Source organism: Tachysurus fulvidraco, chromosome 18, assembly GCF_022655615.1.
Source record: "Tachysurus fulvidraco isolate hzauxx_2018 chromosome 18, HZAU_PFXX_2.0, whole genome shotgun sequence".
NCBI lineage: Eukaryota > Metazoa > Chordata > Actinopteri > Siluriformes > Bagridae > Tachysurus > Tachysurus fulvidraco.
Window position 1 is genome coordinate 17,293,533 of NC_062535.1, and position 27,499 is coordinate 17,321,031.

The 27,499-nt window shown below is 39.8% G+C and overlaps 1 long non-coding RNA gene and 1 pseudogene across 1 annotated transcript; one reads left to right on the top strand and one right to left on the bottom strand.

Annotated features, from left to right (window-relative positions):
* Nucleotides 1-540: 540 nt before the first annotated feature.
* LOC113636341 lies at nt 541-25,390 on the bottom strand (annotated as a pseudogene).
* On the top strand, nt 3,620-4,509 carry LOC113636379. Its single transcript, XR_003439031.2, has 2 exons — nt 3,620-3,789; nt 4,127-4,509. It is a non-coding gene; the product is annotated as an uncharacterized LOC113636379 (long non-coding RNA).
* Nucleotides 25,391-27,499: the final 2,109 nt, after the last annotated feature.

The following is a 27,499-nucleotide window of genomic DNA, read 5'->3' on the forward strand; positions in this document are numbered from 1 at the left end:
TGTGGAGTTTTCTCCCCGTGCCTTGGGAGTTTCCTCCGGGTACTCCGGTTTCCTCCCCCAGTCCAAAGACATGCATGGAGGTTGACAGGCATCCGTGGAAAATTGTCTGTAGTGTGTGTGTGTGTGTGTGTGTGTGTGTGTGAGTGAACGAGACTGTGTGTGTGTGCCCTGCGATGGGTTGGCACTCCGTCCAGGGTGTATCCTGCCTTGATGCCCGATGACGCCTGAGATAGTCACAGGCCCCCCGTGACCCGAGAAGTTCGGATAAGCGGTAGAAAATGAATGAATGAATGAATTATATTAAGATAGTTAATACCCTTTATTGTGTATTGTCATATTAAACAAATCAAAAACTTTTTTTAAACTAAATAATCAATTTAAATGGAAACTCTTGGCTGCTTTGACTAATATGAGCTTGACTCTTATTTAAATAAAACATTATTTTATGTAGGTCATGTGTACATTCTTGTACACATGACCTACACAGGGTTAATTCAATGTTTTTTTAACACATTTAAAAAAAAAATTAAAATTAACTGATTTGGTCAGTTTGTTTGTTTATTTATTTATTCATTAAGATATCACAGGTTTTTACATTTTAGGATGAATGCTAAGGTGAATAGTTGCTTTCGTGAGTAATGTTAGTAATTTCTCCAACACAGCAACAGAAAATATTTTTTTAGTGTATAGAGAAAAAACAACATATGTTTATGTAGTGCATCTAAAGTCCTTAAGCATTTGAGACAGTGCACCAATGCCGATGTAGGTTTCTTTGTACTGACTAGTTTGACCTTCCACGCTTGTGGGCCAGTATTCAATCCAAGTCCGCTCACCCAGGATGTACTGCAGCCTGACAACAACAAATGATACAAATGAGGGCTCATTCACACAGACAACACTATTAAAAAACTTGGCCGAATACTACAGAGATGTGCGTTTTCCCTATTCAACTACATCAAATTTAGCCCATGATGCCCGTGGTGATTAGTTGATGAAGAAACATACTTTCCCTCTATCCTCGGTAGGTCAACACTGTGGCCCATGATGAGGTAACTCTTGCCTTCCACAAATCCAAAAGACTCTCTGCAATTAGCATGACCCATGAATGTCCTTATTTTGTCAAGTACCTCAGAGTCAGTACCTGCAGAATAAAACCCAAACACATGCATTTGTATGGAAACACTGGATCTTTTGTGGGATGGACATGGATATAGAGAGTAGAATAAAACACTGTCACAGTCTCTCATATGGGTGTTGGTAACGATTGTAGGATCTCAAAACCAGAAAGCATTAAAAATGTGTCATGGGCTCCAACTTTAATATAAATATCCAGAAACTCTAATTATATAGTTTATGGTCATTGCCTCCTGAAGCTTACTGAATGTGAAAAGTTCATTGTAGACATTTCTATAAATGACTTGCTATTTATTCCCATTCTTTATTCTTACTTTACCTTATGTAATATTGCCGAACAAGGTAAAGCACCATAAGGAAGTAAGCAAAATAAGGCAAATAATAATAAGTTACTATAAAATACTGTGATATGTTGGTGTAATGATGCAGAGTTAAAGTTACCTGTTCATAGCTGATCGTTTTTCCATAACAGCCCATGCCAAAGTGTAGCACAGCAATTTGGCAATGATTAATAATTAATTAGTTTAATAGGCAATTTGTTATGCATAAAAACTCTACAATCATTAAAATGAACTCACACATATGATTTTTAATCTCAATCAAAAACACATCCATACTGTCTGTCTGATGGTAGCAGTGAGAGCAGTCTTTTTCGGGTGGCTTGAGACTCTGAGTCATCTGGATTGGGTTTGGATGTCCTGGAGGAAAATAAACTCACCTCAACTGATTTGCTGGAACACTCTCTGCAGAACTCTTGTGGTTGAGAGCATTGATGTTCCCATACCAAGTGCTCAATCAGGCAGTCCATGGTGCATATGTAAAACAATTTGAGGATCTTGGCATTCATATCAAACTCCTTCAGTGTGAGTGAACCATGTGAGGTCCTTCGTGCTGTGAACACAGAGGAACTTGAACCTCCTCCTCTGGGGTCTTATTGAGGGGGATTAGGGTGTGTTTTCTATTATCCTGAGTCTAGTACATTGATCTTGTTGATGTTAAGTGTGATGTGGATTTCCTGGCACCAGCATGTTAGGATGCACACCTCTTCATTACATGCTTCACCATTATAGGTTTCATCATTGTTGCTGATCAGAACTTCTACCATTGTGTCAACTATAAATTTGATGACATTTCACAAACATTGTGGTTGTAGGTTTATAAGGATTACAGGAGAGGTCTGAGTACACACTTTGTGTGACAAGACAATGGTGGCCAGAAAAATAGGGTGACAGTTTACCAATAATTTCTTTGGTACTGAGAGTGGAGGACATTTTGAAACTTGTTGGGTTACAGGCAAAGAGAGGTTGGAAATGTCTGTTAAAACACCAGCTGTGCATACCTTTAAGAACATGGCTGACTGAACCTGCGGCCTTGCAGATGTTAAGTTGTTGGAAGTTGTTGTGTTCACGGTGTGTGTGTGTGTGTGAGTGTGTGTGTGTGTGTGTGTGTTCACTGGTGTGTGTGTTCACTTTGGATGGGTTAAATGCAGAAAACAAATTCTGAGTATGGGTCACCATACTTAGCCGTATGTCACGTAAGTAATTTTTTAATTTATATTAAAACGTACTACATAGTGTACTAACCTGTGCAGTATTGGCCATGGGAGCTCTCTCCATGGGAGCATGGTTTGTTTTCAAAGCAAGCATAAAAAGTACAGTATTAAGCTCATCCTGCATAGAGGCTGCGGTGTTTACATATTATTTATAGTGTTTATTTCTCTTATTTGTGATTTTTTTTATTCCCTGTCAGATGACTCTGTAGTCCATAAAATATAAGCCCCTCCTTTTCTTTTCCCAGAGAGGTCTTTTGCCCTGTCCACATGCTGCACCCTGTCTGTCACCCGGGGTGTTACAAGCATATTTCCGAGAGGCAGAAAATGCAGCAATCCCATGTCTCATTGGTTGAAGATTTGGGATCTGCTGCAGCATTTGTAAATAGTGGGTCTGATGCTAAGTCTGGTTTGCAATGTGTAATTGAAGAGGCAATTTATAAAAGAATTTGTTTGCCATAGTCCAGCATGGTGACGACTCACAACTTGCCAAATTGCTGGGTCAAAGCTGGCAGCACAGAGGCCATACTATGCACCTTCTTTGAGCAATCACAATACTGGTGGCAACACATGATGGGAGATATTCAATGGCTTGTGTCTTTGGTTGTATGTATGCCAGGTTTAGTACTATGAACAATTCCCACAGGCAAATTCCTTTCCCTTTAGGCACCCAAAGACCATGGTCTCACATTGCCATCAATTTCCTCAAAGATCTCCGCCCTTCTGAAGATATCTGACAGATAAGACAGAACAGACAGAACAAACTCATCCGTAACGCCGGTGATGTTGCAGGGGTGGTCCTGGACTCTCTGACTGTAGTGTCAGAAAGAAGGATGTTGTCTAAGCTACTGGCCATCTCAGACAACATTTTCCACTGGCTCCATTATGACTCATTCAACCAAGGTGCTCCACAGAGTGACAGAAAATCCTTCTTACCTGTGTCCGTCGGACTGGACGGGATTAATAAAGATTCTGATTCTGATTCTCAGAACAACATAATCATGTTGGATCAGTTCTTCAAAACCCTATAGCTTATCTCCCTGCCACTCTTTGAAACTCGTTAACTGCTGTTTGATAAAATATTCCAGTACATACCCGAGGATATTGTAAGTTTAATGAGTCTGTCTGTGTTTTCCTTTGTTTCTTTCTGCTGTCATTCCCTGCTGTTAATTGTTGGCCCCGCCCACTTATTTGTTACCATGGACATTAATTGCACTCAATCTCTTCCCCAGGTGTTTTGTCTTAGCCTTTGATTGTCTCCGCCTTGTGATTGGTTTTTGTTCACTATATCTACTCTGTTTGTTCAGTTCCTTGGTGTTAGTCGTTGTTTGGTGTAGTATGTTGTCTTCCTGTTCCCTGTTCTGCTCAGTGTTCTGCCCTGTTTTGCTTATTAAATAGTAAACTGCATTTGGATCCTCACTTGCCTTTGTCTAATCATGACAGAACGACTAACCGCTATGGATCCAGCAGAAATCTTGTTTTGCCTACGACAGGAGGCCCCAATTGAGGATTATGCGGAGGTATTCGTGGACCTGTGTAACTAGGTGGACTTTGGGGAAAAGGCCCTGAAAGACATCTTCAGGCATGGACTGGAGAGCAAGGTGCGCTACTTAGTGAATAGATTCAGCATTTCCATAAGTTTTCTTTTGACAGAAATTTGTGTCTGGTTTGTCAAACAAACTTTTAGGCAGAATGTCAATAAATGATGGATGAATGATGCTTTGCTAGTTCCTGTTATTTTGATTTTATATCAGATATATCCTGTTGTTCCAACACCAGTCTCTATTTTTCAGGTACATCACACGAAGTATCATTAAAAAAACAAACATGTATACGTCTTGACGTGGGTAACGCATTACTGATACATTACTACATTACATTACTGATACATTACTGCGATCTACTGTCATACAGATATATAAATAAGACCTACCTTCTTTCAGGACCTCTTCAATCTTCATTTCATAATAATCTGTGTTTGGGGTCTGGTCCACTTTAATTAATTTCACTTTATAAGCTGAAAAATACCATTTTTTTTATTTTAAACAATCAATTGATCAGTTATTTTCTTATTTGCTATTATACCTATTACAGAGATTTGATTTATTAAATATTAAAGCTTGACATGAGTACATTGTAATGGTACAATGAGCAATGGTAAGGTACATGCAGATAGGATGTATCTCTGTGTCTGAATCTGGTGTTTAAATAGTTGTTGATGTTTACCGTAATCCATGCCAGCTTCACAAGCTTTGTTCTCTCGCTCTTCCTCACCAATTTTCTGTTTTTTCTGGACACTGCAGTTTTCTGTCAGGGAATATAAACCATTTCTCTTTTACACAATTGGATAAAATATTATTTCATTATATCTTATTCCTGTAATGAGTCTGTCTGTGTTTTGCCCTGTTTCTGTCTGCTGTCTTGCCCTGCTGTTAATTGTTTGCTCCGCCCACTCATTTGTTACCATGGACACTAATTGAACTCTATCTTCCCCCCAGGTGTGTTGTCTTAGTCTCTGATTGTCGCTGCGTTGTGATTGGTTCCTGTTTGTTATATCTACTCTGTTTGTTCACTTCCCTGGTGTTAGTCGTCGTTGTTGTATGTTTATGTCGATGTTCCCCGTTCCTGTTAGCTTTGTGTTCTGCCTTGTGTTGCCTGTCTGTTTCTTGTGTTTTGGAGTATTAAACTTTAAACTGCATTTGGATCCTCACTCGCCTTTGTCTCACCGTGACAATTCCATTTGTTTATATTTATTGAATTTATCAGCTGTAAATATGTCTACCTTCAGCACACTGGCACAGATCATTCTGGTCACTGCACAATCTGTCCAGGGCTCCATCTTTCTTTGCAGGATGGTAGAACTTCATACAGCGTTCCCCTACAAACAACACAAAGGATTTTGTGTGTGTATGTCTGTGTTTGTGCATGCCTTTGTATGGGTTTATGTTCATTTTTTACCTGGAGAGTAGTACTCATACACACTGACAGGAGCTGGTTGAAGCAAAGCAACGTTATTTATCTTGTGCACTCTGAATACAATCTTGTCTGGGAAAGAGTGTGATACCTGACGAGAGCAAATTAGCTTAAACAGAGAAACTTTTACAACACTTTAAAAATTGAAAATAAAATATCCTTCATTATACCTTATCTAAATACATGATGAGGGAGCCTCGTTCTGAAAGCTGTTTGTCCATCTCAAACTTCTGTATGTGTTTGTCCCTTCCAAGGGTTAGCTAAGATTATGATGTTCAACACAAAAGGTCAGAGATTGCTTTCTGTGAAAACATTTCTTATGCTTATTGTACAAAATACTATTGTCACAGAACTGTCTGTAAGTATCTTTCAGATTTCTGCTTACATCTTGAAGATCATTTTCATCCACCACAAATCCTGTCAGCAAGCCGATATCCAAAATAGTCATAGTGGCATCTCTTTCTGGATCCTTAAATCTGCAATGATGTAAAATGAAAGAAAAGTTCATTCTCACTCACTCACTCATTTTCTACCTCGGATCACGGGGTGCCTGTCTCAGGCGTCATCGGGCATCAAAGCAGGATACACTCTGGACGGAATGCCAACCCATCGCAGGGCACACACACACTCTCATTCAGAAAAGTTAATTTCAAATTGTAAATAGACAGTGCATTATGTTTTGATCTTTAAATAAAAAGATGTAAATAATAATACAAATAAACTAATGAGTATGTAAAACTACATGACCTTTATTTTGCAGTATACTTACAGAACGTTAATGATGACCTCGTAACTTTCTTCAGCACCTGCATATGATACTATGAGAGAAATTAGAGCATAGAGCATCAAAACATTATAGCATGGACATTTGAATATCTCAAATATATCCTATTTTGGCATCACAAATGGAAATAGATTTGAATGCAGTGATTTAAACATGAGGTAAAACTTACCCTCTGCTTCTTTTCTTATTTCAACAGAAAGATCAAACTTTTTGCAGTCGCTCTTCTTTTCTATGGGTCTAGCATAATAAAGTGTTGTTACCTATGAAAAAGAGGAATTCGTTTTTTGTAATAAATAAATAAATAAATAAACTACAAATACAAAACAAAGGATTTTCTTCAAATGAATACTCACTTTGAGAACTCCAGCACCAGTTCCCTTAGCAGTAACATTAAACTGTTGCTTGAGCTGAACCTGTAAAATTCCAGGTATAGAAACCTTTGAATTAGTCTTCATTTTACCATAATAAGTCACAGAGGTTAACAAAGTTACAGGGTGGAAGAACAAAACAGTAGAAGAACATTTTGTAAAGGTGTGATTGTAACTGCTGTCTGTGAGAGGCAAATAAGACACATTCCAGGAGCATTCTGGCTGTGTCCAAAGCCACAATCTGCACACTAATTATGATATATTGGATATATAAAGTCTACACACCCCTTTTGAAATTGCATCTTACAGTGAAAACAATAACAATCATTTTGGAGGAAAAATTACACAATGCACAATAATCTGATTGCATAAGTATGTACATCCCTATACTAATAGTTGTTTGAAGCATTGTGATACGCAAACTGTAGGGGGTCCAGTGAGGGTGGTAGCTTGGTCTCGATGTGCCTCATGACAAGCTTCTCAAAGCTCTTCATAATGATGGGTGTGAGTGCGATGGGACGATAGTCATTGAGGCAGGACACTGTAGACTTCTTTGGGATGGGGAGAATGGTGGTAGTCTTGAGGCATATTGGAACAACGGCACTGCGCAGGGAAATGTTGATGTCAGTAAAGGCATCTGCTAGCTGTTCTGCACATTCTCTGAGCACTAGGGTTGGGAACCGAGAACCGGTTCTTATTCAGACTTTTTTACTTAACAGTAAAACAAAAAAAAGGTTGGTAGGTAGGTCTATTTTTTTTTTCAAGATTCAATGTAAAAAAAAAGTACAATTTTGGTGATGGTGATTATGTAGGTATGACTTCAAACAAATTAGCATATCGTGACGTCACTGACTGGGTCTTCAATCCGTGCCTTTGTGCGCATCATTGCAAACCTTATTTTGATGCTGGGCACAGTTTTTCCAGAAATTCGTTCCAAGTTAAAGTGGTGTCAAGCTGTTTTAGTTCATTTTTTAGATGTATTATGGTGCCCAAACCCGTATGACTTTGAACGGTGACCGCGAACATTTTGTTTACTGAAGAGTAAAAAAGAAATGGTCGGTCTTAACGCAAATTTACAACCAGCATGTCGGTCGGACTTAAAGCAAAAAAAAATAATAATAATTTGAGTCGGCCCTAAATTGACAGGGTCGGTCGGGTTATGGCAAACAAGAATATTTTTAGGGATGGCCTTATTTAAATTTAAATTGATATGAATTGTTATGCTCTGTTAAGTTTCCTCCCCCGGTCCAAAGACATGCATGGTAGGTTGATTGGCATCTCTGGAAAATTGTCCGTAGTGTGTGAGTGTATGAGTGAATGAGAGTGTGTGTGTGTGTGTGCCCTGCGATGGGTTGGCACTCCGTCCAGGGTGTATCCTGCCTTGATGCCAGATGACGCCTGAGAAGTTCGGATAAGCAGTAGAAAATGAATGAATGAATGATTAATAAACACAAATGGAATTGTTTAAGTATTGTGCATTATTTTTCACATTTCTTTAATTATGGAATCGGAATCAGAACCGGGCAGAACTGGAACCGGAATCGGAACCGGAAAACTTCTTTTGATACCCAACTCTACTGAGCACCATGCTAAAAATGTTGACTGGTCCAGCAGCCTTCCATGGGTAAACTCTGCATAGAGTTCTCCTCACATCGGCTGTGGATAGACAGAGTACCTGGTTGTCATGGAGAGGGATGCTCTTCCTTGCCGTTACATTGTTCTGTACCTCAAACCGAGCATAGATGTTGTTCAGCGCATCTGGGAGGGAGGCATCACTATCACAGGCAGGTGAAGCTGTCTTGTAGTTCGTGATTGCCTGTATGCCATGCCACATGTGCCGGGTGTCTCCGCTGTCCTGGAAGTGGCTGTGGATTGTCTGGGTGTGTGCACGCTTTGCCTCTCTAATGGCTCCGGACAGTTTGGCCCTTGCTGTTCTTAGGGCTGCTCTGTCCCCTGTTCTGAAGGCTAGGTCTCTATTCCTCAGCAGTGCACATACGTTAGCAGTCATCCACGGCTTCTGGTTGGAGCGTGTGGTGATGGTCTTGGAGACGTTCACGTCATCAATGCACTTGACGACGTAACTGGTCACTGCTGACGTGTACTCCTCCAAGTTGACGGAGTCGCCGTTGATTGCAGCCTCCCTGAAGATGTTCCAGTCAGTGCACTCAAAGCAGTCCTGAAAAGAAGAGGTGGCTCCTGCTGGCCAAGATTTCACCTGCTTCAGAACCGGTTTTGAGCGTCTGACGAGTGGTCTGTATGCTGGAATTAGCATAACAGAGATGTGGTCTGGGTAGCTGAGGTGGGGGCGGGGCTCCGCACGGTACGAGCCAGGAATGTTTGTGTAAACAAGATCCAGCGTGTTTTCACCTCTCGTAGCAAAGTCCACATGTTGATGGAATTTATGGAGCACTGACTTGAGATTTGTATGGTTGAAATCCCCGGCGATGATAAACAGTCCATCAGGGTGAACATTCTGCAGGTCACTAATAGCTCCGTATAGCTTACTTAGCGCCTCTTTAGCATTAGCGCTAGGAGGAATGTAAACTCTGACAATGTATACAGTAGTAAATTCCCGTGGTAAATAAAATGGCCTCTAACAGTCACAAACTCCACTGACATTGAGCAGTAAGTAGAAACAAGCACAGAGTTTTTGCACCATTCCGTGTTGATGTAAACACACACACCACCACCGCGAGTCTTACCACACAGAGCTGCATTTCTGTCAGCTCTAAATGAGGTGAGACCATCGAGCTGAATGGCGGCGTCCGGAACTGTTGCTGAGCCACATCTCCATGAAAACAAACACGTACCAGTTTCTAATCTCTCTCCGTGTAGAGATGGCTCAATCCTTCTAATGTTAGAGAAGGAACCGACATGAGAGTGTCACATTAACAACATGCAAGAAAAAATGACAGGTATGCCATGGTTACCCCATGCATAGCCAGCTGTGACTGAAGGGGAGATCAGTTATTTATGCAGAAAAATTGTAACATCATCACCTGGAGATGAATCACCTGATAATCAGTAGTTCAGTTTTGCTAGGATTGAGCTTCAACCGATGAGCCGCCAGCCACGATGATATTTTTGCCAGACATGCTGAGATCCAAACAGAAGATGAAGTATCTATATATATTTAGATATATTTAAGACAGCTTGAGCTTGAATTTTTGACAGGATGAACTTTAACCAATTTGAGTATTTTCCTTTGTTTATAGAAAGCCTTACAGATTACAACCCTAACAATATATGTGAAGAATTCAGGAAAAGGTTTACATGTAAAAGCAACCCAGAATTTGCCAGAAATTTTTCCAATTCTTCTAATTAAATTTAGATGGATATCCTATTCTTAGTAATGCCACAGTTGTGCCATATTTTCTATACTTTTTGATTACTGTCTTTACAGAGTCCCATGGTGTCTAATATGTTGAAAGTTTTTATATCACAAAAACCTGCCATTTTAACAAGGGTGTATAGACTTATTATATCCACTGTATTATCTGTATTAGATCAGAACACAGCACATACAGTAGTAACAAGCAGTATGGTATATCTTCATGTACATATAGCGATTTTTTTTATCAAATTGCTATGAACTCTAGCTTTAATTCTGTGTTTTCCAGTTTTCCACTAAACAATTGTCTTTAAGATATGCTCCATAGAACATGAATAATAAACAGAAATCTTGTTTTCTCATGACAGAAAGTTACCTTGTCTGAGCGTGTAAGTTGTGAGCTGTCCTTGTTGAATTTCCATTTGATGGGACGACTTCGTCCACTCACGCTCACTTCCACATCAAGGTCTGCATTCTGTCGATCTCTTACTTGTTTATAGTACTCAGCCACTGCTTGGAACACTATTATGGTTGCCTAGTTGACATGTACAAGCAAAGAGGATTGAGTGAAATGTATGTATATTTTTACACTTCATTGGATTCTGAAGATTAAATTGTTACTTTGCCTTTCTTCCACATCAAAAGTGACATGAATGGCCACAGTAATGTTACAGGTCAAGACACAAAAATTACAGAGTGCTGCTTTAAAGCCAGGTTCAATTTTAAACAAACAATCAAAAGATCCAGCTGTTCAGCATATTCAGTATGCTTCTAAAACGTCCTAAAAACCTGTCAACCTACCTGGGTGGTGCCATAACCCCCGTAAGGACTGCTCTGCCTATTGAGCCAGTGAACAGCTTTTCCTGCTGCATCAAACTCCTTTGCCCTTACCAGAGCCAGCACAGCATACGCTGTTGCCTCCAGGGAGAAGTGATGTTCTCCCGTAACTTTCCAGTAAGAACCGTCTGTGCATGAGATACAGTATATAGAATCAAATTTACATGTGCTTCCTTCAGAAATAAAATAAATATGATTTTAAGAGTTACTGACCTTCAGAGGAAGCCTGCAGCAGACGCTGTTTGTTAAACTTGCCAGCATTGGCCAAGGCATATGAAGACATTGCAACTGCATAGGGATTGGTCAAAGAGGGGAGTCTTTTTTCCAGGTACTCAGTGGCCTTCCTGGTAGACTCTGGTAGACTCTACATGACAGAAAATGGTAAAATTATATGCATAATTCTACAAAAGCTGGTCTATGTGCTTGACTATTTTGACATATTAGTGATATATAAGTATATAAGTTGACATACTCCAACTAAATTAGCACAAAGATGTTTTCCTTCTTGCAGGGCAATCAAGACAAATGCTGTCAGAGATGCATCAGCATCTTTACCTCGTACATTACCCTGGAATAACACAGAAATTTCTTTACAGAAATTGTTGCTTTGAGGTTTTTTGTACATGTCACTAATTTAAGACCAAACAAATATAAGCTTAACTTACAACCATCGCTGCACTGAAGACTGGGGCATTTTCTATAAATGAGCCATCTGGTATCTGTGATTTCAGATTTAACCACTTGAGAGCGCTGCAAACAATATCTTCATTTATCATGATTAGGTCACTAGCCAGAGCAAAGACTTTGGCCACGTATGCTGTCAACCTTTAACGCAGAAAAAACAAGCAGTCAACATGTGGGCTAGCATTGACTGTTATGTATAAATTAAAGAATTATTTAAAAATTACAAACCAATTAAAATTATAAAACAAAATTTGATTGCACTCTTTTACCATGTGCTGCTAGGTGTATGTATCCATGCAGCATAAGAACCATCAGCTTTACGGAATGTAAGTTCTCTTTCATATCCTAAGAATGGTTGAGAAGGAAGGATAATTATCTTAGCATTAGAGGAAATGGAGGACTTCTGCATAGATACTGTATGTCCTGACACGAGCACCAAGCCATTCTTTAACTTTAATTAGAAACCAATCTAATCTCTCCTTCTTCCTTCTTCGTCTGTTATTTTATTAACAGTACCTCAAAAAGGTCTAAAACTAAAGTCAGCAAGTGTCATCTGTGTACATTCTGTGCAATCATAACAAACACTATCAGCTTAGTAAAATTAAACTAGCTTTTAGCATGACCCAATGGCACAGCATTTGGTACTAATGCCTCACAGGTCCAGGACTGAGTATGATCCTGACATGGATAAAGTAAGGATGATTACATATACTTTTCTATAGCTTATGTTCAAATTATTGGCTTTTAAGTCTCATTTAGATACCAGAAAGAATTCTGCATTAAAAAAGACTTTTACTTTTGCTCTATAGATTTGTAAGAGTCTTCTCACCTGTCTGGATGTGCTTGATGGCCTCACCACGTCGTTGCAAGCCAACTCTTTCCCACTGGTTGGTGTTATCTAAATAGTGTGTGGCAATTAGAGGCAACGTCATATAGATCATATTTTGCTCTCCGGAGCCATGGGGTTGTACAATCAAGCGCCCCATAAACTCTCCACTGATGGCCTGTTCAATTGTCTGACTCACCTCCTGACCTGCAGACAAACATATCAATAGTTAGATTGTTGTTAGAAGGCAAGCAGCTGCCTCCTTTTGTGGCAAACATTATTATAGTTTATACTATCTAATTGTCTTAAAAGGACCACATAATTACAGAATAATAATGGCAGGTGGACTTGACCTCTTCTGAGCACTTTATTAATTTTACCTGAACACTCACTGAACACTTTATTAGAAACACCTGTAGACCTACATTTTTATGCAAGTATCTAATCACCTGATAGTGTGGCAGGAGCGCAATTGTGGTGAGCTTAAAAGCTCCTCAGAATACAAACCACTTTGAACCTTGAGGGACAGCCGAAGACTACATTGTTGTAGTACATATACTGATGTGTTTGAAATTGTTCTTACCAGTCACCATGATGTAAGTTTGTGCAGGAGTGTTTGGAACCTGCCCGGGTGGTACATCAGTCCTCAAATGCACAACTTGAATGCCACCTATTCCAAAATGCACATAAATAAATAAAAAAATGTAATTAAATTTAATCATAATTAATTAAATAATTTATTGTCTTTACTGTTGCTTGAGTACAGAATATAGATCTCACCAGGTACTTTAGAGGGATTTAATTCCAGATTTTGTTCTGGGAATTCAGTTAGCACACCTTCCGGCTGAGCAAGGGAAAAAAAGACCATATGTTAATCTATGTGCTAAATGCATTTGATTGCATCATAGTATCATATAATTTATTTTGTTTACTTACTGTTAAGGGTTTTAACTAACCCTGTCTGAAAAATCACTCAGATACAATCTGCTCATACTCACCACCACCTTCAGCGTTTTTCGTACTCCATCATAAAGTGATGAACTAGCAGCCTGCACCTCTATGTGATGGTTCCCTAGTTCCATGGGAATAATCACATGAGGGATGGAAATGGTGGACTCGGCTTCAACATTAACTATTGTACGGTATTTCTTCTTTTTACTGGCTACGCTACAAATATGCTCTGTCTCAAAGAAATCCACCCGCACCTGGGGGGAAGAAGAAGTCCAACAGATGTCTTCAGTGTGAATAATGCATAAAACCCAATTGGAGAACATGAACAGAAATTCCACCATAAATTAATCTGAGCTCAGAATCAAAGTTCTGATCTTTTTGAGGGAAAATATTTTTAAAAATATGTTAAAATGCATAGAATAATAATACCTTTTGCTTCTTATTGGAGAAGTTATGTAAAATAGCCTTGACTTCTAGTTGTTCATTGCGGACTGCTGAGTAAGGTAACTTGAGATCCACAAAGAAATCTTTTTCCACTGTTATTTCATAGGGATCAGCTACACAGATGCCTGTAGGGAAATAGCAATGTGGTTTAATATTTGCCATCGTATGCCAGTCTCTTTCAGACTTGTACATATGATCATTGATAACATCAAGATATATTAGATCTGTAAAGAGGATGCAGCACTGACCATGAGTCTTAGAGAGACTGATGGCTAGGATTTGCCAGGTAGTAATAGAGTCGTTTAAATAGGTTTTTACCAAGGTTCTAGTTGACGTACGACTTCAATGAAAGCAAAAATACAACATCAGTTATACCATTTACTTCCAGAATGCTATACAAATAAGAATCTCAGATTATTGCATTTACCATGGCACGTTTCTTTGGCAGGCTGGAAGTTCTATGTCCTCCCACATCCAGCTCTCTGGGAACTTTGTTCGGGTGGCAATTTCTTCAGAGCTAATAAAATCATCATCATCATCTTCACCTGAACAAATTTATATCAAATCATGCCTTGGACAAGAGGCAAGACAATGCAGAAGACAATGGATCCTCTATGGCTATGGCTTCATGTGCACTGTCAGGGCTCTCAAGTATCACGCATTGAGCGTGACAGTCACTCATTTCGGTCTTTTGTCACGCTCTCCTGCCACACATTGTATTTCTCATGCAGAAAAACTTTTTGACTATTTAAAATATGTCACTCTCACCGTCTTCAAAACTTGAGAGCCCTGCACTGTACTACTGGACTAGCAAACTGTTATGAGGACATTTAGCACAAATCAATTAGCCCAATCAAAACATACATCCGTTAAATGTCTTGGACAGTTTCTTCTTCTTTTTTTTTTTTAACAACTGTAATAAAAGTAAATGACAAAGTGGGTACATACTGTGAGCCAAAAGCAACAAGCCTTTCTTATCACTGCGAGTTTGGATCTCTTTACAACAGTCCAGGAAGGCCTTGACACACTCTGCACCATCTAAAATGAATGACGCTCTTCGTTCACATGTGTAGCCCAGCCTGTTCTGCCTCAGTCCGTCTGCACAGTATTTCTTCTGTTCAGTGTTGTATTTAGACACTTAAGAAAAAGTGTAAAGGGTAAAAATTAGTAATCAGATGTATCTAACTATCCATCTATCTATCTATCTTATTGTTTTTAGAGAAAATGTGTAGCAAGGTTTAAATGAATGACAACACCACTGAACAAAATAATGTCTAGCTTCTTACTCAGTGTTTGTGTAACCTGGAGCAGAGTCTCTGCTCTCCGTTTTCTCTTCAGTGGTGTAGGACACTCGGGAGCTATTAAAAAAAAAGGAAATTCTCAAAATGATAAGGCTTGTAACTGAAGTCTAAGCTTGTAATACTCCACATAATCTAACCCTGTCATTTAACAAAGAAAGCCAAAACTTATATGGCCAAATATTTATGGACCCCTGGTCATTACACCACATTAGTGATGGGAAATTCGGTTCTTTTCCGCAAACTGGTTCTTTCGGACAGTTCGATTTAATGAACCAGTTAAAAAATCCTGACGTAATGACATCATTCACAATGACGTAATGACGCAAATTCCATCATCCCGCTCCCGGCAGATATTAATACAATCAATTTAACACATTCTAAAAGTTCTTTCTAATCATAACTTTAGTTGAATACGTTTCTTACATTTAAGCTTTGCAACTAAACCACCAAGTACAGGCATTGATGTTCAAACGTGGATGTTTTACGTGTCTTAAAGATATAAAGTTAATAAACTAATCTTCATCAACTTACAAAAAGCGGCATATAAAATACAGTCTAACCTGCACAATAGTCAATCGTAAAATTAACTGACATATATTGAGTAACATATATTGATTTTTTTTTAATAAAAATGTTTAATAGCCTATGACTAGTTACTATGCGTATCCCAATATGTATAATTTGCTCTGAAGGTTCACGCATTCCAACAGCTCACCTCCACACACAGCTTGGGCTCTGGAATCCAACTCCTTGAGAGAGGCTGGACTCTCTACTACTCTGGAGTTGCCCATGGTGAGAGGCGGCGGGCTGGTGTGGGCTTGCTCATAGCGCCCCAGCTCAGCAACCATGTGTTGGAGTCCACCGCGGTGAACGAGAGGGTCATTTCCCTGCGCCTTCGGGTCGGGGATAGGTCTCTCATGGTTATTTGTGCTTACGGGCCAAATGGCAGTGTAGAGTACCCGACCTTCTTGGTGTGTCTGGAAGGAATGCTGGAAAGTGCTCCGACCGGGGACTCCGTCGTTCTACTGGGGGACTTCAACGCTCACGTGGGCAGTGACAGTGACACCTGGAGGGGCGTGATTGGGAGGAACGGCCCCCCGACCTGAACCCAAGTGGTATTCTGTTATTGGACTTCTGTGCTAGTCACAGTTTGTCCATAACGAACACCATGTTCAAGCATAAGGGTGTCCATCAGTACACATGGCACCAGGACACCCTAGGTCAGAAGTCGATGATCGACTTTGTGGTTGTTTCATCTGACCTCCGGCCGTATGTCTTGGACACTCGGGTAAAGAGAGGGGCGGAGCTGTCAACTGATCACCACCTGGTGGTGAGTTGGATCCGATGACAGGGGAGGAAGTTGGAAAGGCTTGGCAGACCCAAACGTACTCTGAGGGTCTGCTGGGAACGTTTGACAGAGTCTCCGGTCAGAGAGATCTTCAACTCCCACCTCTGGCAGAGCTTCAACCAGATCCCGAGGGAGGTTGGAGACATTTAGTCCGAGTGGACCATGTTCTCCACCTCCATTGTCGACGCGGCCGCTTGGAGATGTGGCCGTAAGGTCTCCGGTGCCTGTCGTGGTGGCAATCCCCGAACCCGGTGGTGGACCCCAGAAGAAAGGGATGCCGTCAAGCTGAAAAAGAAGTCCTATCGAGCCTGGTTGGCTCTGGGGACTTCGGAGGCAGCTGATAGGTACCGAAGGGCCAAGCGAGGAGGAGTTCGGTGAGGCCATGGAAAAGGACTCGAAAAAATTCTGGCAAACCGTCCGGCACCTCAGGAGGGGGAAGCAGTGCCCTACCCACACTGTTTACAGTGGGAGTGGGAATCTGCTGACTTCGACTGGGGACATCCTCGGACGGTGGAAGGAATACTTTGAGGTTCTCCTCAACCCCACCGACATGTCTTCCACTGAGGAAGCAGAGGGCGGGGGCTCGGTTGTGGACTCGTCGATTCCCCAAGCTAAGGTCACTGAGGTAGTTTAGAAGCTCCTCAGTGGCAAGGCACCGGGGGTGGATGAGATCCGCCTTGAGTACCTCAAGTCTCTGGATGTTGTGGGGCTGTCTTGGTTGACACACCTCTGCAACATCACATGGAGGTTGGGGACAGTGCCTCTGGACTGGCAGACTGGGGTGGTGGTCCCTCTGTTTAAGAAGGGGGACCGGAGGGTGTGTTCCAACTATAGGGGGATCACACACCTCATCCTCACAGGAAAAGTCCATGCCAGGGTACTGGAGAGGAGAATTCAGCCGATAGTAGAACCTCGGATTCAGGAGGAACAATGCGGGTTTCGTCCCGGTCATGGAACACTGGACCATCTCTATACCCTCGCCAGGTTGCTGGAGGGTTCATGGGAGTTTGCCCAATCGGTTCACATGTGTTTTGTGGATCTGGAGAAGGCTTTTGACTGTGTCCCTCGTGGTGACCTGTGGGGGGTGCTCTGGGAGTATGGGGTCCAGGGCCCTCTGTTAAGGGCTGTCCGGTCCCTATATGACCGGAGCAGGAGTCTGGTTCACATTGCCGGCAGTAAGTCAGACTTGTTCCCGGTGCATGTTGGACTCCGGCAGGGCTGCCCTTTGTCACCGGTCCTGTTCATTACTTATATGGACAGGATTTCTAGGCACAGAATGGGGCCGGAGGGAGTCCATTTTGGGGACCACAGGATTTCGTCTCTGCTTTTTGCAGATGATGTTGTCCTGCTGGCTTCCTCAAATCAGGACCTTCAGCGTGCACTGGGACGGTTTGCAGCCGAGTGTGAAGAGGCGGGGATGAGAATCAGCACCTCCAAGTCCGAGGCCATGGTTCTCAGTCAGAAAAGGGTGGCTTGCCCCCTTCAGGTTGGTGGAGAGCTCCTGCCTCAAGTGGAGGAGTTTAAGTATCTTGGGGTCTCATTCACGAGTGAGGGAAGGATGGAGCGGGAGATCGACAGGGGGATTGGTGTATCTTCTGCAGTGATGCAGTCGATATACCGATCTGTTGTGGTGAAGAAAGAGCTGAGCCACAAGCCGAAGCTCTCTATTTACCGGTCGATCTAAGTTCCTACCCTCACCTATGGTCAAGAGCTTTGGGTCATGACCGAAAGGACGAGATCCCGGATACAGGCGGCCGAAATGAGTTTCCTCCGCAGGGTGGCTGGGCGCTCCCTTAGAGGTAGGGTGAGGAGCTCGGTCACTCGGGAGGAGCTCAGAGTAGAGCCGCTGCTCCTCCACATCGAGAGGAGTCAGCTGCGGTGGCTCGTGCATCTGTTTCGGATGCCTCCTGGACGCCTCCCTGGGGAGGTGTTCCGGGCATGTCCAACCGGGAGGAGGCCCCGGGGAAGACCTAGGACAGGCTGGACATTCTCTCAGCACATGTTTCAATTTAGTGTACAGGAGTTACATATACTCCGGGATATTAGTTTATTTAGAGTCGGACCAACTGTCAGGCATGACCAAAAGTGAGTAACTTTAGTAACTTGTGGATCAGTGCTGACTCAAGACGCAAACTGTTTAGAACGAATCAGTCCGATTTGGTGAACCGGTTCACCCAGTTCACTAAAAAGAACTGGTTCAAAAGAACGATTCATTCACGAACTGGCCATCACTACACCATATGTGCTTGTTGAGCATCCCATTCTAGAGTTAGTCTTGCTTTGCTGTTTTAAATACCCTCCATTCTTTTGGGAAAGGTTTCCACTAGATTTTAAAGCATGGTTGTGGGAATTTATTATTATTTATTTATCCATTCAGCCACAAGATCTTTATGAGAATAGAGGTAAGACACTTATGTTTGGCAAAGAGGCCTGGACTGCATTTGGTGTTCCAGCTCATCCTAAAGGTGTTCAATGGAGTGTTGAGTTTTTTTAATAAATTGATAATTGTAATTATTGGGAATTTGCTGCTGTATTAGCAGAATGAAGCTAATGAAGCTAAAGGGGTAAATAATGGGATGGTAACTGCTTCATCTCACCAGTTGCTATTGATTATTTATCTATGACAGCACCAGGCACAATGTTTCACTTATTACTTAAAAAATCTGCTTTACCTGTCCTTTCATTGGTGCCTCCTAATTTATCAGAGTCAAACAGTAGACCTGCATCATAGAAAACCCCCATACTGTCTTTACCGCTGCCTGCTGTACAGCCAGTGTCATGCTTCTCAATAATGTCCCAGATCTGGTGAAGGAATAAAAAAAATAATATTTTCTAAACCTAAGTTAGATTAGATGAGTCCCGGTACCAATCTGGGGACACAGTTTTGCACATTTTGATTTCCTGATTACTCACATTTCTCACACTTGCAAATTTGTACATACAAATTGTCTATATTTGTATATATATAATTTCATATGTATATTTCAACTGCACATTTCACACCTGTAAATGTGTACATACAATTTCGTCTATACGGTATGTCATTCTGTTACACTGTGGAGCTTCTGGCACTAAAACAAATTCCTCGCATATGAAAACATGCCTGGCAATAAAGCTGATTCTGATTACTGAAAGCAAGCATAAAAGATGCACAATGAATAAGTTCATGTCAGACTTTATTACCCACCTTAGTCTGTGTGAGTTTGTTCTTGTTGAGGACAAAGACAGCTTTATCCACAGCTACCAGACCAACCTTGGCATTTGGATCTCCAGTAACTATTAGATGAAAGCCATCACCAGGCTCAAATGACTTCTTGATATTTAAACTCTCCTTTACATCAATTTTTAGCTGCATTACATAAGATAAAGGGAAAAAAAGAAAGACAAACCAAATATATTAGGGTTATAATTCTTATTATAATTCTATCCAGTATACTATTTTAACTTACTTAAGAAGGAATCAGATTGCCTACCGTTCCCATGCATGTGTCCTTCACATCGACCCAGATGGAGTCAGACACAACTTCTGAGGATCCTACATGGTAATACGCAACCACTCGAAATGAGGGAACAAAGTCCTTGGTGACCGATAGAGACCAAGTAGCTGCCTGGTGTCCCCTTCTTAGAAACTTCTTTCCTTGTACAATCTGTCCTTTACTAAGTATCTGATACAATGAAAATCAACCCAGTAATTTTGTAGTTCAATTCAGGTTTTAGGGCTAGGCACAGGGTTGGCATTATTAGTGTAATACACAAGCCAGTAGAGTTACTTCACAACTTTAAATGTATTTGTAAGAGATACCAACCAGATAAGTTACATCTTGATTGGCGACAGCAGTTTTGAAGTTTACTCTGATGTTCAACTGATCACCAATTTTCAGTTCTGCAGCATCTACACTTAAATGTAGGTAATTGCCAGAGCCTCCTTTGGTGACGTAAGGTTGGGCAGTCATCTTGTTTTCAGCTTGTCTTTCATTTGGTATACCTTCGGCTGCAGTTCTTGCCTGGTCACGAAGCAAAACAATTTTAGTTAGGTATGAAATTTCATGTATGATTTAATGCTTTTTAATATTCACCAATGCAGGAAAAATAATCTTGATAAAGCTACCAGTCAAATAATGCTACTAAAAGACAAACATGTATTGAACAGTTTAGTTAATTAATAAAAAAGCTGGAAAAAAGATTAGCAACTGAAAAGATGTTTTAATAGTTATAGTTAACCAGGTATGATTTTTTATCAACCAGCTATGATTTTCTCATCATTTACATCAAGCTGGGACTTGATGTCAGTATTGTTTCTTTTTAATTCCTATTCCTGTGTAATTACTTTTGTTATTGCATAAAAAGTAGAAGCCCAATTTTACATGACTCACAGTGATATGTAGTGGCCTATCTCCTCCCTGCGTGTTCAGAATGGCCTTGGCCATGCCGTTACTCTTTGTTCGAGACTTAACCTCACCAGGCTGGATCAGTACGTCCACATTTTCAGCAGGTGACTGGTCCGGATTGGTCACATAAACCTTTTCAAACCCAGAACAGACAGAACAGCATAATTATTTTTTTTTCAATGAGACTAAAATGCTACATATTACTAAAAGTACAGCCCAAATAGTAACATGCCAATGCTAATTAATTACACTTATTATCTAACACTTGAGAAAATTATTAAATTGTTAAATCATTTGTAAGATTTAAAGGAGCTATAAAGGCTTGCATACTGTGACATCGAAAGACATTCCTGGATGGTAGAATTTTGGGGTTCTCTTGAACTGGATGGTATAGGGTGATGTCACAATTTGAATGCCCCCCTTCTCTGTTTCAACAATTTCACTACCTGAAATATTATTAATGATAAATGACAGCTGAAAAGAATCATATGGCATTATGTAATGTGGGAATGTAGATCTATATACATACATACACAATTGCTGGGATCTTACCAGTCTCAGTTATAACACTGACAGAAATGTACAAAAAGCTTTCGACCAGTTGATTAATTTCAGGGAAGGAGCGTAGGATCATCTCTTTAGTGAGCTCAGCATGTCCCTCTCCATTAATGATCTATATGTAACATAAATATTACACATAAGCAGTAGTAATGTACAGTAAAAAGTGTCGCAGGTAGGAGGATTTTTTTTCCTGTCCTATGTGAAGCTCACAAACCAAACAGAGCATGCAACAGAGTCACAGTGATCTAAATTATGTTACCATTTTGTGTATTTTTTGAAAAATAGCATTAACAAATTCTTTTCAGCAGGTTAGAAAACGAACAAAAGTGGGATTAAACACAGTTCCGCACACACTCATATTAAGACCAGTTATGAACTGGATTAGTGGAATTGAGGCATAGGAACTATCAGAGCCAGAAATCTAAAAAAACTTTTGGTTGGATTTAAAAAAGAAAGTACAAATGTGAGTTTCGGTGCTGCAATACTTTGTGTTTAAATCTAAGTACCAGAAAAGTAAATGAATCAGTGATTATTTCCTCACAGATGCTATAATGTAAATTATTGGAAGGATGTGTAACTGACCTGTACTCTGGTTAAAGAGGCAGGCAGACTGGTTCTAGTGTCTTCGCTCTTAACGCCAAACACCACAAATGCAACACCACTCACATCTTTTCCAAACAGGTACCTTTGTATGATTCACAAAAAAAGGTTAACACTGAGTTGGATTAAAGTAACTTATTGTCTGTGTCATGTTCTACTTACTTGGCAGTTATGTCAACAGTAAGATCCTTATCATCCACGTCAAAAGCAACATGTAAACACACATGTAGACAAACTAAAAGTAAGGATCTTTGTAGCTTAATTATGAATTGTACCATATTCTTTAACTTCAAATTCAGCAGTGAAGTTCTTCTGTGGTGTGTTCTTGTATCGTGTTGCTACAGTCCATATTCCAGATCTGTTAAAAAGGATATAATACACAATAATACAATACACAATATAATAATTAATGCAAAAATATTTCAGGCTGTAATGACTGTTTTCTAACACTTAATATTAACTAACTTGGCAACTTCAGGGATGCTGTATGACCCTTTTATGATCCCTTCCTTAGGAAAGATTGTGTCCCTGTTAATTGTGATTCCTTGAGGATTCTTGGGAAAAAAGAAAAAAATAATTTGTGATATCATTGTATTATCTTTTAGAAAATACATAATGCACGGATCAGAAAATCAGAATATGCAGTAATTGTAGCTTGCGATGAAATTGACTACTGTGTAGGTGAAACCCCAGCTGAACTGTTTGAACACTTACTATTATTTCCACGTAGATTCCTCCACTCTTGTCAGCAGGCTGCAGATCAGGAGTCAGTGAGAAGATTCTGTAAAGAACTTCAACAAAAATGATTCATTTGCATTATATAAAGATACCCAGAAAGAATCTGATCTCTGCCGTAAAAAAATACATTTGAAATTAATTAAAAAAATAAACAAATAACATATATATGGAACAAGACTATGTATATACTGTATGTTAACTGTCTACCTGTTGTTCCAGGTGTGTAGATGCTCTTGTCTGTCTGAATGAACATGTATCCAGACTGAAACGATACTAAGACCACTTTCTCAAGCACTTTGGAAGGAAACTCAGCCTGCAGATACACATACTGCTTCTCCAGTGGGTCTTCACTAAAGAAGTCTTTATTGTCAGGAATCTGAACCAAAGGAAAATTATGCGCTTAATTTTAGTGTACAATAACTGTAGAAATGAAAAAGCTACTCCACACCACCTGACTTATCCATTTATTTAAGACCATATTTCTAAAATATTTTTAATATTTGTATGTATATAAACCCCAACTGTTTATAAGAAAGACAAAAGAAAGGATTTAAAACAGTAGTTATTAATGTGACGCATGACCTGCATGTCAAAATAAAGGTAACATTAACAGATGCAAGACAAAGAAACCATAAAACCCAGAAACATGAAATAAAAGGTGATTAATAAACCAATATACTACCAAAGAGCATCATAGGATAAATGTAAAGCGGACCAGCAACAGAAAGTTTAAAAAAGTGTAATATGTTGCCCTCTGGTGGTCATTTAGGGAAATTATTATTATTATTATTATTATTATTATTATTATTATTATTATTATTATTGAAATCACAAATAAAATAGTGATAGTAATAATTTGCAGTTAAAGAGGCAGAAATAAGTAACCTTTTTGTGAATTGATTGTTTCACTGTATTTACTGTTCCAATCATAAAAAAGGGCATTTATTTATTTATTTATTTATTTATTTATTTATTTATTTATTTATTTGAAAGGCCGAGAGATGTATGAATGCTGTTCATTTTGTCCGGTAATCTCAGAGAACCCACCATTATGTCTACAATTGCCTGGTAGTTTTTATCAGCAGTGAGGACGACTGATTGAGATGTCAGTTCTGAAGTTTTCTTTGGGTAGTTCTTCACACTGATCTTCACAGGGATGTTAGCTCCATTATAATCCTGCACTTCCACAAACACTTTCTCAGGGGTTCCCACACGCAGCAAGTTCGGGGCCACCAACACGTTACTGTTATAACAAAGAGGAAAACGTTTATTCAATTATTTATTTATTTTAAAATAACATTTGCTAACTGTAAGCAGAAAATGTTCGGGTCCCACAGATAAAAAAAAGTAGGTAAAGGTAAAAGACAATCTATGTGCATGTTTCAGAATAATACCTACATTATTTAAACATCTGACATGAAAGTGTTCCTCCTTTCATACACAGATTTTAAATTTAAATATTCAAATTCGAATAAAGTGATCACTATTGGCCATGTTCTCTGAGTGGGAGGGGTCTATTCTCTCTCTCACCTTTCAATCACAGCAACAGTTGCTCATGTGCACAGAAGAGGGCGGACAGCGCTTTAGTTCATGTGTGTTATGAAGAGTAATCAATTGTTTATCTCTCCACATCTACTAGCTGTTGTGTGTGTGTGTGTGTGTGTGTGTGTGTGTGTGTGTGTGTGTGTGTGTGTGTGTGTGTGTGTATGTATTGTTGTCAGAATGGGTCTTTTAGTAGGAGTAGGTAGAATGGATGATGTAGGAAATGAATGGTTAACTTCATGCTCAACGGAGGAACCTTTCTTATAATCTTTGCATTTTAATTACTTTTATTTATCCCAGTACTGTTTGATTATTTGAAGGAGATTTTATTTGTAATTTTCTTTTATTTTACTTTAAATATATTATAGTTAGCCAATCAGAGCCAAGCAGCATAGCTCATTTAATATTAATGAGAACTGGCGCATATCGAGCTGAGTCTTCCTGCAGGCTTTCTATACCACACTAGAATGGCTTGAAACAAGGTAACGTGAGGCAGGGCATCTTTAATAAAAACAAGGCCTCCCATTGTGAGGACCCTATAAAGACAAAAAGGTCTAAGTCTGACTCCTTCATTTAAAGATTCAAACAATAGATTAGATAGAAGAACTTGAAGAGGACCCTCTGCTAGAAGACCGAGGGACTTCAAAGGACACCTGTTTTTAAGGTAAGATCAACTCTGATAGTTGATCTTGTGTTATCAAATCTAACCCGTGCAAACTAGGACACATTCCTTAGTGGGATTGTGGAAGGGTTTCCTACGCAATCCGAAAATAAGTGTCACTAAGGGGCATGTATATCAGTATAGATTACTTCAGTATGTGTGTATGTACTGTATGTGCGCATGTGTGCATGTGTGTGTGTGTGTGTACTCACAGCGGATCACATAGTGTAAGCACTGGGAAAGATAGAAGCGCAGCCGTCAGCCACAGCAGGTCTACATGCATCCTGACTGTTGGTCCAAACTCAGTCTGAGGATATGTGTGTTATCGAGCAGTACCACAGCTTTTATACCAACCTAACACACACACACAAACTACATAACAACTCTCCCACTCTGTGATTATGAAACACTGACGTTGGGGGTGTTAGTGATGGAACGATGTGCATTGGTGCTTCAACAGAATGGAAAAAAACAAACTTCAGAGATCAATATTGGCATGATTAATGCCCAATCCTGGCTTTTACTAGTCACTGCTTCGGCTAAACATTATATTGTGCAATATGCAGAGTTTAAACACACACACACACATACAGACACACAAACACGTACATACACACTCCGAGCGATACTCGGAGACAATCACTTGTGGAACAAAAATATAGCATTTAATGAATGAGCCAAACACAACATAAAGCTAACTACACAAACAAACAAGAGAAGTAGAGAAAACAAAGATGAAAATAAAAATATACAAAAGAAATTAAAATTGGGGAAAGGGAGGAAGAGACTGGAAAGAAGAGATTAGAGAAAGGAAAGAAAGGAATGGCAAGCTTAAACTTCAAAATTAATCACACCCTAACTGGGAAATCGTCACCGGAAACTTAAGTTCACCTTGAGACTCAATACAAGGTTCATACTTAAAATACGCATCTAAATTAGTTGGTAAAGGAATCGGTTACTTGCATTGGCTTTCTGCACAAGAGTCCGGATGCAACAGAGAAATCTCTGAAGAGTCAGTTAGGGTGGGGTCAGATGTTCTTCCAAGTTCTCCTGAAGATCAGAGCAGGTGTCGTTCTTGGAAGTGAAGCTTGCTGGAAGTTCTTTGAAGGAAGATGGAGTCGTCTCCAAGCTGTTCCGAAAGTCTAACCACGGATTGGTGGGGTTTGTGACATTTTAAAGGTCCCGAACTCCACCCATCTTTGGGGAGATGGCCAATACTACGGCATGAGATTTCGGAGGGAAAAACTCCCTTTGTTTCAGGTGTCTGTGTGTGTGGTTTAGCTATAAAACTTTTAGATGACTTTAAAGTTTTATCCAAGGTGTATTAAGACAGTATGACGCCTTTTGTGCTCAAATAAAATACACCATTGTTTGAAAAATGAGTAGCCGATAATTTTGTGGTCATTTGGATACTAAACATGAAGGGTAATGACGGTATTAAGGCAGCGGTATATATAACTACAGTGTTGTGTTCTGACACATTAATAAAATACACCCTTGTCAGGAAAGTAAGGAGTGAATAATTTTACGTCAGGCAAGACTTAAAGAAGAAACACATTACAACAGGGTTACATGTATAAGAATCTTAGAGTATCAGTATAATTTGGGAGGAGATGTATGTATGGCTTAATGCCGTGGGATGTGGGGCATCTTATTCACTCGTTTTATTAGTAAAAGGAATGTCTTATTGTGTGTGTGTGTGTGTGTGTGTGTGTGTGTGTGTGTGTGTGTGTGTGTGTGTGTGTGTGTGTTCAACCAATGTATACTTTGGTATAATATAAGACCAATACAGTGATGCACACATATCTCAAATGCACACACACACACACACACACACACACACACACACACACACACACACACACACACACACACACACACACATATTGGGCATTGCATTTCATTAGGCCTCCAGAAAAAACAAAAGCTACTCATTTGTAAATATTTCAGACTTGTTAGATGCATTTGTCCAGCTGGGGGCAAAATCTGATCTAACAACAAGCTTTAAACACACACTCACACACAGACACACACACACAAGCATTGGGCATTGCAATTCATTGGGCCTCCAAAAAAACAAAAACTCCACAAAAAAAATCATTTGTAAATTTTTCACACTTGTTATATGCATTTGTCCAGCTGGGGACAATATCTACCAACAATCTTTACACACACACACACACACACACACATTGTGTTTGACATTTATCAGTCAGTGGTTATCCAAAATAATATTTAATAATTTCTGCTTATTTTACTCAAAACATGGCAAAATTTCATAAAGTTTATCGTTCATTAATTAAGTATAATAAAAAGTGTAAGGAGGTAAACAAAGATTTATTCACATGAAATTATGGCATGTTTTTGAGTGGGGTGTGTGTGTGTGTGTGTGTGTGTGTAGCCTGTTGTTGGTTGGTCAGATGACATCAGGTGGGCAAAATTGATTTTACAAGTGCAAATTAGATATTACACACAGAAT